Source organism: Cryptomeria japonica, chromosome 3, assembly GCF_030272615.1.
Source record: "Cryptomeria japonica chromosome 3, Sugi_1.0, whole genome shotgun sequence".
NCBI classification, from domain to species: Eukaryota; Viridiplantae; Streptophyta; class Pinopsida; order Cupressales; family Cupressaceae; genus Cryptomeria; species Cryptomeria japonica.
The window spans coordinates 101,710,907-101,721,414 of record NC_081407.1 but is presented as its reverse complement, the minus strand read 5'-3'; positions in this window follow the sequence as shown (position 1 = coordinate 101,721,414).

Genomic DNA, 10,508 nt, shown 5'->3' with positions numbered 1-10,508 from the left:
TTACCTACCCTGTACTCTCATTTGATGAATTTGAAATGGGAGAATAAAATTATACTATATGGTGGGTTGGTAAAATATATTCCAAAAAGGAATATTTTGATTGATTCTCATGAAGGCTAGGGTTTTAGAGTTTTGAATGGCTTTTTATTTGGTTTTTCGAGCTTGTTCTCCAATTGAATTCTTTAAGAAGTTTCTACAGTTTTCATTCTTGCTTTTGGCTTTGGATTGTTGGAGTTTTTTTGCTAGTTTTGGTTTTGGATTCAAAGCTCTACTTCAACTATCTTCCATCGCACGGGTTGCAAGTAGGAGTTCTTTTACTTTTGTATTTTTAGTTTTGATGGATCTGTGTATGCTCCATGTCTGTAAATGATTTTTGGGAGCTCAGGTAGCATTATATTTTATTCTATAAGATTTATTATAATTTATTAGAAAATATATTTACAAATGGAATTTGTATTATGTTTTTCCATATAGTTTGTTGCTAAATTATTTGGGACTATCTGAGCATTGTCATTCATGTCACTAGGCAAGCATTGTGTTGAGATAACTCTTTCTCTTTGGGTTTTGTCTACACAAGTGGCCTTTCATTGTTGCTTTGTGATTCCTTGTTGTGTAATGTGGATTTTCTATTGTAGTTTTGTTGATTTGAGTGTTCTGATAAGTTTCCTGAGTGTTTCTGGGTTGTATTGTTGTAAGCCATACTTTGCGATATCTTTGTCTACAATTTTCTATTATTTATTTTGTTTATACCTATTTGTTCCAATGTTTTGGGCAACTCTATTCATATATTTTTTTAAGTCTTTTGTTTGTAATTAGATAATATTTTTCCTATCTTAAGTTTTCTGTATTTTTCCATTTTTTTGGAATAAAGCACCAGAAGTATATATGTGTTAATGTAAATGCATTATTTTGTGTTGCGTATATGCTTCCAAAATTGGTAAATGTGTTGTTTATTACCAAATGCATTATTTAACTATGAAAATATGCTTCAGAGTTCTATGAATGCGCTTTAGGGTTTTGTCTATGCGTTCTTGAGTTTGGTAAATGCGCTGCCAGATTAGGTATATGCAATGTACTATCTGGATTTTGCAGATTGATCTATTTTGCTCATTCTATCTTGATTTTTCAATCTGATTTTTGTACTAGACGCTTGACTTCGATTTATTGATAATTTCAAGAATGTTCTTTGATTTGATGTGATGTATTCATATGGTTTCATTCTTATTTATCTTCTTATGTTGTTGTGGATGTATTGGTGTTCTCTTCCATGTTTTTGAGCCATGTTTGAGTGATGAAGTTTTGTTGTTTTGAATCCAACAATTGAGCAGGCCTTGTTGTAACTTTCATTTTGTATTGTGGTAGATTTTGATGATCTTTTGTGGTCCTTGATATATTGATTTGCTAAGAGTCTCTTTATTGATTTACTCGACATTATGGCAATTGGATGATCATGCATGAGTTATGGATACATGGTGTTATACATATGGATTCAGTTTTTTATGTTGAATATGAGCCTCTTGTTGAGATTTTATTTGGGTCAGTGTTAGGGGGAACGGGCATCCTCGTGATGATCGGAGTCACGAGAGATGGGCTTGCATGAGGTTCCTTGTAAGGATGCATGAATTCTAGACCACCAAGGCACATTGGGAGTTTACCATGATGTGAACAACTAATAACATAATAATAATCTAATGGGTTGGGTAAATAATTAACTAATCAAGATAATGAATAGTTGTGAACCCCGTGACTTGATCCTAGGAAGGATGTTTTAGGATAAGCTAGGGAAGGCCATTGCGATGGCAAGTCAATCTCCCTTGATTTCTCATAGGTTAAGATGGCTCCACATGTGCATCAGGCTTATGCCTTGTGCTATAGTATTTGTTGTGTTAGAACATGGCATGTGATGTCACTCCACTCCTACATGTGTCCCCTTGTTGATTTGTAATTATTCCTTCTGGATTTGTAATGTATGACTTGATGATTTGTAAGTCTCTGGGAGTTTCTTCTTGTGATTGTTTGTGGTTGGTCCTATCTTGAGAGTCCTTGTATTGTTTAGTCTTCTTTGGTTGTTAGGTGCTACCTTAGGTCTAGAGTGTGTGTTGGGACCTTGTGTCATCTCCTAGCACGGGGGGTGGTTCCTTTGGTTCCACATGGTCAGGTGGTTGGTGCTTTTTCAACCATTGGGATATTCTTATGGATTCTTCATGCATGGATGTGGATTCTTCTTTTTATTGCAGCTTATGGATGTTCTTGTAGCAGATTTATGTAATGGATATCTTGGATTCATGTAATGTATTAATATGTAAAGATGTAGATCGATCATGTATTAGGAAAGAGATATGCACATGATGTAATATTCAAATGAATGTAATTGTAATTATGTTGTAGTTGGTAACTTAGGATTATGACATGATTTGTAATAATGAGACTATAAGATGTATGGTGATAATCTTGTGTAATGAAAGAAAATAATTTCATGTTCTTAGATGTTTGTAATAGAATGGATTCATGTGATGAGTTATTGTATTGTTTAAATTCCATGGTTATCACTTAGGAAGTAGATTCATATGTTAATAAATCTTTAAGCAAATGGACTGAATATAGTGTAGGAGTTGTGGTTGAATAATAATATCATGTTAGTTGATAATGTCATTCATGTAATGGCACTGAAAGTTAGGAAAGCATTAGGAATCTTGCATTATATACTTGGGATTAATGCTAAGAGAAATTCTCATGTAGATAGAAAATGGATAAGGTATTAAGAATATTTGGATTTGGTTATAAAATGAATTTAAGAAAAAGGGATTATTCTTGCATGGAAAGAATAGGCATAGAATGTTAGAGTTGAGTGCATCTCATAAAGGTTAAATAATCAAGTAGTTCTATATAATAATGAATGGAATTAAATAAGTCACATTTGCATATGGTAAAGGATTAAGTAATGATTAGTGTGGTAATTAAAGGAGTAGAATGTTATTACTTGTGGTAGTAGGTTAAGTAATGACGTTAAGATGCCTTAGAGAGATAGTTTTAATGATTGTGATGTTATTCTGCTTGCGTAATTGGTTAATGTACTTGTATGAATTATTTATATTCTTTATACTTAAATGATAATGAATGTTAATTCATTGTATAGATGATATGATGTGTAGCACTAGATATTTTTTTATTTTTTGAAAAAAAATTATTCTCTCCTTTTAGTATGTTAGATGTTTAGTTTCTCTAAGGTATTTTGGTGGGCATTGCAACTCCAAGGAAAAAAGGGCAAACAAAAGTAACGAGATCAGCTAAAAATAAATAAAATGAACATGAAAAAAAACTAAATCAATTTATAACAAAGAAAATCTAATGTTTTCACTAGAAAGGTTAAATAAATGACCAATGAACCAAGGAAATTAAATGCAAGGTTTCTATGACATTGGACCTCTCTGGGAAGATGCCATTTCATTTTATTATGGGAGTACAAAGAGTAACCAAGATTGAGAAAACTACTATTCAAATCGTAAATGCCACTGTTGTAGGATAAATTAATGCACTAGGTAGCTAAGTAATGCCACAAACATTCAAAGACACAAAAGTCATTTGTAACTTCTCTATTAAATGTCAAATTAGTTAATGGTCCAACAAAGAGTAGCTCCTAAATTTTCTTAGGAGTTCTAGTCAGAACTAAAGTTGGAACGATTTGCAGTCAACTGGTCTCATGACATTTGAATTTTTAGCTCTATTGCAAATATTAGGAGATTGTATTTAAAATGCACAATTGGCTTCAATGTGGCCACAATACTTGCCTACTCAAATTTTAACTTAAAAAATGGGTTGCTCTAATTTTTGGGATTAAGATTCCACAATTTTTCAATTTTCATAATTTGCATCTCTCATGAGCCCACCTGCACAATGAAAATGGGACCCCATCTATACCCCAACTCTATCTACCTAAGAAATAACATGCAAACCTTTTAGTTTTCTAAAAACAAACATCACTATAATTGGACAGTTTGTAAACTCTAAACTGCACATTTATTTAATTTAATTCGCTCCTGCATTTGTGTCCTCCCTTCCACAACTTTGTGGATCACATGGTGATGTTTAGACTATAAGGCCCTAGTACATCAAATTAATGTAACTATGACTGCTTTATAAGATGCCAGAGAGAATAATGTATAAGACAAGGCATAGTTCATACAAATTATAAGGTTGGCGAGCCTTGTAGATTTTTATCCTTAAATCAAGATAATTCTAAATGAAGACTCTAACAAAAACCTGCTACACTTATAAATTCACCCTTACTATCCAACCTAATTTCAATGAGACTTTCATCATCAAACACTACGTTTGAATTTTGAAGCCCATATGACATGGGCAAATATAAAATTGAATAGTTTTAATAGACTATATATATTCCTTATGTTGCATACCTCAACAAGAAAGCCCTAAGTGGATTTGAAAGAATAAAAACTCATAATGACATCTAAGATGAAATTTTTTTGCAAGGAGGAAATTTAAGTTTTAACCTCAGAAAATCACAAACTACTAGTGTCTAGGGGAAAATGTTAAACTAAGCAAACAAGCCCTAATTCCACTCTCATGTACACATTGTGGAATACAAAAGAGCCTAGCGAGGTAACACACTTTGGCTACTTCTTGTGAGGAAGAGAGAGTCAAGGATTGCCTCCCTAGGCTCTTTCGTATTCCACAATGTGTACATGAGAGTGGGATTAAGGCTTGTTTGCTTAGTCTCACTTTTTTCCCTACACATTTATGTGAACCCGATGTGAATCCAATCTTATTTTCATTTCATTGATTTTTTAGATCTATATTTTGTATCTTTCATTTTCTTTATAAACATAAAATTCCAAAAAAAAAAGAGTAAAAAAAAATCCTAGGAAAAAAAAAAGGAGATTTCCTTTATTTGCTTGCATTGTGTGTTTAAATTTCATTCAATTTCCATTTCAAAATATCAGATTTTTATTTGCAAGATGTTCATGCTTTTGATGATGTATGCAATTATTTTAATTATGATTTTAGTAAGGATGAATTAGATGAAGCTCTAGATGAATTTTTGAACACGAAGCCTTCTAAACCCTCATTTTGCCAAAAGTTAATCAACCTTGTTACTATGCCATTTCATGGTGATGATAAAGATAAGTTGAATGATTCCTCTCATAGGTACATTCCTATCAACTCCTCCACTAAATCTAGAAACATGGTTGTCTACAACAATTCTCTCTATAATGAGATGTCTCCTTTTGAATAGAAAGATAAACCTTTCAACCGATATGACAGGCCTTGTTGGATGATGCCCTTGATGAATTTGTGTCTTTGTCCAAATCTTCAAATAAAAAAAATACATCTAAAAGATTAATCAACATGATAAATGTGAATGAACATAGAAAGACTCTTTTTGTAGTCCAAGGTTCTTATCCTTCTTCAACTTCACAACTTCCCAATCAAACCCTTTTCAATATTCAAGGTGGATATAGTTATGATTCCTTTAATACTCCTAATAAACCTGTTATTACTGTACAAGGAGGAAATCCCACTAAGAGTCCTTATAGTTATTCTAAACAACTAACTAAGGACATTCATCATGCCGTTGCCCACACTTATAACACAAGAAACAATAGGCAACCTAATCCTCCTCCGGTTATTCCAACTTCCCTTCCTAGTCCTCAACCTATTCTTCCTCAAGCACCTTGTATTTCACAAACTCTTGGTAAAGAATATGATATTATTGAACAACTCAAAGCAACCCTTGTCAAGATATCCCTTTGGGATTTGATTCAGGCTTCTTCAGCTCACCATGGAATGTTACAAGATGCCTTGAAAACTTTGAATGTCCCACCTATAGTGACATCCAATATTATGGCTTCCTTGATTGACTCTATAGCATCTCCTAAGGCTCAAATTGTGTTTACACAAGATGAGTTACCTACTAGTGAAATTCAACATCAATATGATCCTTTAATGATTGTGGTTATCATAAACAATAGTGCAATAAGACGAACACTGGTGGACAATGGTTCTAGCCTTAATGTTTGTAGCATTAACTTGTTGCATAAATCAATGTCGATACATCTCTCATTAAGCTCAATTCTCTTACTATCTGAGGCTTTGATAATGTTGGTAAATATTTATTAGGTATCATTACCTTGCCCATTAAGGTAGGTCATGTTACTTTATCCACACCTATTCATGTAATGCCTACAAATTTGACATACAACCTATTATTAGGGAGACCTTAGATTCATAGCATGCAAGTTGTCCCCTCTACATTGCATAGGCAAGTTAAATTCATTTACAACAATAAGACATATACCTTGCTAGGTGATACCAATCTCCAAGCTTGTTTACAAACATCAACATCTAAATCCTCTTCAATTGGTTCTTCCTCAACTATCTCAAGTGATTCTTCCAAAACCTCTCCTCCTACTAGTGTGTCTATTTCCTCAGGTATATCTCCTGCCTCTAGTTCATTGAATGAACATAAGGTTCCTGAAGAAAAGCCTTCTTACCCCGATTCTACCACTAAAGATGTCTTTTCTCTTGAAAAGATTCTTGTAGAAGATGATTGGGGATTCCTTGAGTTTAATCCTACTTTCATAGGATAATAAAAAATCCCCCCTAGAGAACCCAAGGTTGAAAAGAAGAAAGAAGAAGAAGAACCTAAAAATCATCCCACTTTACCCGATCCATTAAGTAATAACTTTGTGGTGACTTCTCAGACTTCATCTCCCCTTGTTTCCGATTTAGAGGATTTTGATCCCTTACTTTATGAAAACCCCCCTTCTCTTTTAGAAATGGCTAAGCTTTATGGTCCTCATTTTCACATCTTAGATAAGTGTGGATATAATGGTAATGGTTCCAGTGCCCAATAACAAGGGATAAAAGTTCCCTTGGAAAATAACATCCATGACACAACATTTGGACTTGGCTATGATCCTTTTGAGCATAATAAAGCTTCAATGAGACCATCTATTAGTGTTAATGTTATCTCTACTTCTCTCTCAATAAAATATCCATATTATATTGACTTTGATTCTTCTAGTGTTTTCGCTTTGGATGTTTTTCCCACCAATAATTCCTAGGAGCTTATGACAACCTTCCTCGTTATCACCATAATAATGGATTTCCTTATTGTTTAAATATCAAAGCTTACTTTGGGAAAGAAAGAAATAATGATGAGATAGTTAAATAATTTCCTTATTTGAAAGACACTCCTCAACAAAGAAATCTCCTCATAAGTGACACTATTGATATCAGAATGGATCTTTGTATTGAAGACAAAGTCATTAAGATAAGAAAATGCTTGGATGAAGAAGAACAAAAACAATATTAAGAATTATTACATGAATTACCTAAAATATTTGCTTGGATATATTCTGATATGCCTAGAATTGATCCTAATATTGTCACTCATAACATGGTCTTAGTTCCTTATGCGAAACCTATGAAACAAAAGATTCAAAATATGAATCCCAAAATAGCACTGGTTGTTAAGGTTGAGATTGAAAAATTATTGGATGTTGGATTCATTAGTCCTATTGATTATTCCCCATGGATTTCAAACATTGTGGTCATGGCTAAATCTAATAACAAGATTAGGATGTGTACAGATTTTTGAGATCTCAATAAAGCTTCTTTGAAGGATGACTTTCCTCTCCCAAATATAGATATGATAGTAGATTCTATAATAGGCCATGCTTTGCTATCCTTCATGGATGGTTTCTCAAGATATAATCAAATATTCATTAATCCTCAAGATCAATTCAAAACTACTTTCAACACCCCTTCGGGCACATTTTATTGGGTTATGATGCCTTTTAGATTGAAAAATGCAGGCGCTACCTATCAACATGCTATGGCCTTCATTTTCCATGATTACATGCATAAAATTTTAGAATATTATGTTGATGACATCTTAGCTAAATGCATTCTTCTCATAGATAATGTTAAGATCCTTCGTTAAGTCTTTCAAAGAATTTGTAAGTACAACATGCACTTGAATCCTAGAAAGTGTGTTTTTGGTGTGGATAGTGGAAAACTATTAGGATTAATAGTCTTTCATCATGGAATTGAGGTGGACACAAAGAAGATAGATGCTATTGTTAACATGCCACCTCCTAAAAATGCTTTCCAACTAAAAAGTTTACAAGGAAAGATTCAAGCTATTCGTAGGTTTGTTTCTCAACTTGTGGATTGTACCCTTCCCTTCAGCCAATTTCTTAAAAAGAAAATCACCTTTCAAAGGAATGAGGATTGTCATCAAGCATTTGAAGACTTAAAAACATATTTGGCCAATCCTCCCATTCTTCAAACCACACACCCTTCCAAACCTTTTCTTCTATACACAGTTGCTTCTCTTCATGCTCTTGCGACATTATTGGCACAACATGATAAGGATGGTAGAGAATGTCCGGTTTACTACATAAGTCACACTTTACTCAATTACAAAGTTCGATATTCTGCAATAGAAAGACAATGTCTTGCTTTAGTCTTCGCAACCCAAAAATTAAGGCATTATCTTTTGAATGTTGAAGTTCATGTTATCATTAAATTTGATCCTCTAAAGCATATTTTCTCCAAAACTAATCTTTCAAGATGCTTAGCCAAGTGGGTTATGATGTTGACCAAGTTTGACCTTAAGTTTGTTTTGCAGAGGGCAATAAAAGGCCAAGCGTTACCCGACCACTTAAGTGAGGCTCCTTTGCCTTTCTCCATACCTAGCCAAGAGTCTTTTCCTGATGAACGCCTTCTCTCTGTTGAGGTTGATGAAACTTGGGAATTATATTTTGATGGCTCTAGCCTCTAGGTGTCGTACAGGATTGGGGACAGGTGTTGTCTTAATCTCTCCTAAAAAGAAACCTATCCCTCTATCATATCATCTCAATTTCTTGTGTACCAATAACATTGTTTGAATATGAGGCTCTTATAGGTGGAATTAAAGAAGCCTTAGCATTAAATGTGAAACATCTACATATCTATGGATATTCTCAATTAATCATAAGACAAGTGACAGGAATTTACCAATCTAAGCAAGATAAATTATCACAATATAGAGATTTAGCTATATCTTTGTTGCAAAAGGTTGATTCTTATACCATGGAGCCTATTCCTCGAAAAGATAATCGACATTGTTGATGCAATGGCATGTGTGGCCTCTCTTGTATCTTTAGAGGACCCCTTGGTAGATCTTAAATTTACTATTCACAACCTCACTACCCCAGCTATTGTAGACAATCCTAGTGATGTGACATATTATTGTGTTATAGAATCTGATGAATGGTACTCGCATATCATGAGATATTTGAATGATGGTACCTTTCCCGACTCTACAAACAAGAATTCTAGGGCTAGGATTCGCAAGTTGGCTGCTAGATATATTATCCTTTCTAATGTTCTTTATAGAAGGGGTTATAATGGTTTCCTCTTTCAATGTCTTAACAAATCTGAAATCCCTATTGCTCTTGAGGAAACACATTTAGGTCCTTGCGGGGTGAATTTTGGGGGTAGATCATTAGTCCAAAGATTTCTCTGAATGGGATATTATTGGAAAACCATGGAAAAAGACTCCTTTGTGTTTTTAAAAAAATGTCATCAATGTCAACAACATAGAAATTTGATCCATGCTCCTTCCTACGAACTTCGATCTCAAATAGCGTCTTGGCCCTTTTCTACGTGGGTTTTTGATCTCATTGGTAAAATATCTCCTCCCTCATCTCAAGAACATACTTTCATCATAACCACTACTGATTACTTTACAAAGTGGGTAGAAGCAGTTCCTCTTCAATCTACTACCGTCAAAGTAATCTGTCAATTCATCTTAGATAACATCATTTCCCGATTTGGAATACCTTCCACTTTGGTTTCGGATAATGGAACATCATTTAAAAACAAAGACGTGAAGAAATTTCTCAAGAAATATCATATTCAACACCGATTTTCTACACCTTACTATCCTCATTCAAATGGTCAAGACGAATCTTGAAATAGAATAATCAAACAAATTATTCATAAAACTATGAACAAGCATGGTAAGGATTGGCACACTCAGTTAATCTACTCTCTTTGGGCTTACCAAACGAGTGTATGTATTGCTATAGGTTCTACTCCTTATAATCTTGTTTATGGTGCTAATGCTATTATGCCTTTGGAGTTAGATATTCAATCTTTACTAGTTTCTCTTAAGGGTATAATGGATGATGATTCCTATAGAGAACAAAGGCTCCAACAACTTGAGATGCTTGATGAACAACGCATAAACGCTCTTGGGAATATTCAAGCATATCATAAAACTCTACAATAGAGTTACAATGATAAATTCATTCAATGTTCCTTATTAGTAGGTGATTTAGCACTTTATGAGAATCAATGCAACATGAATACATTACCTAAGGAAAAACGAAAATTTAGTCCTAATTGTCTTGGACCATACATCATTGTTGAAGTCTATGAATTGGATGCTTACTATTATCTAAATTTTGAACTGTCAAAATTTGATAGGCCTATGA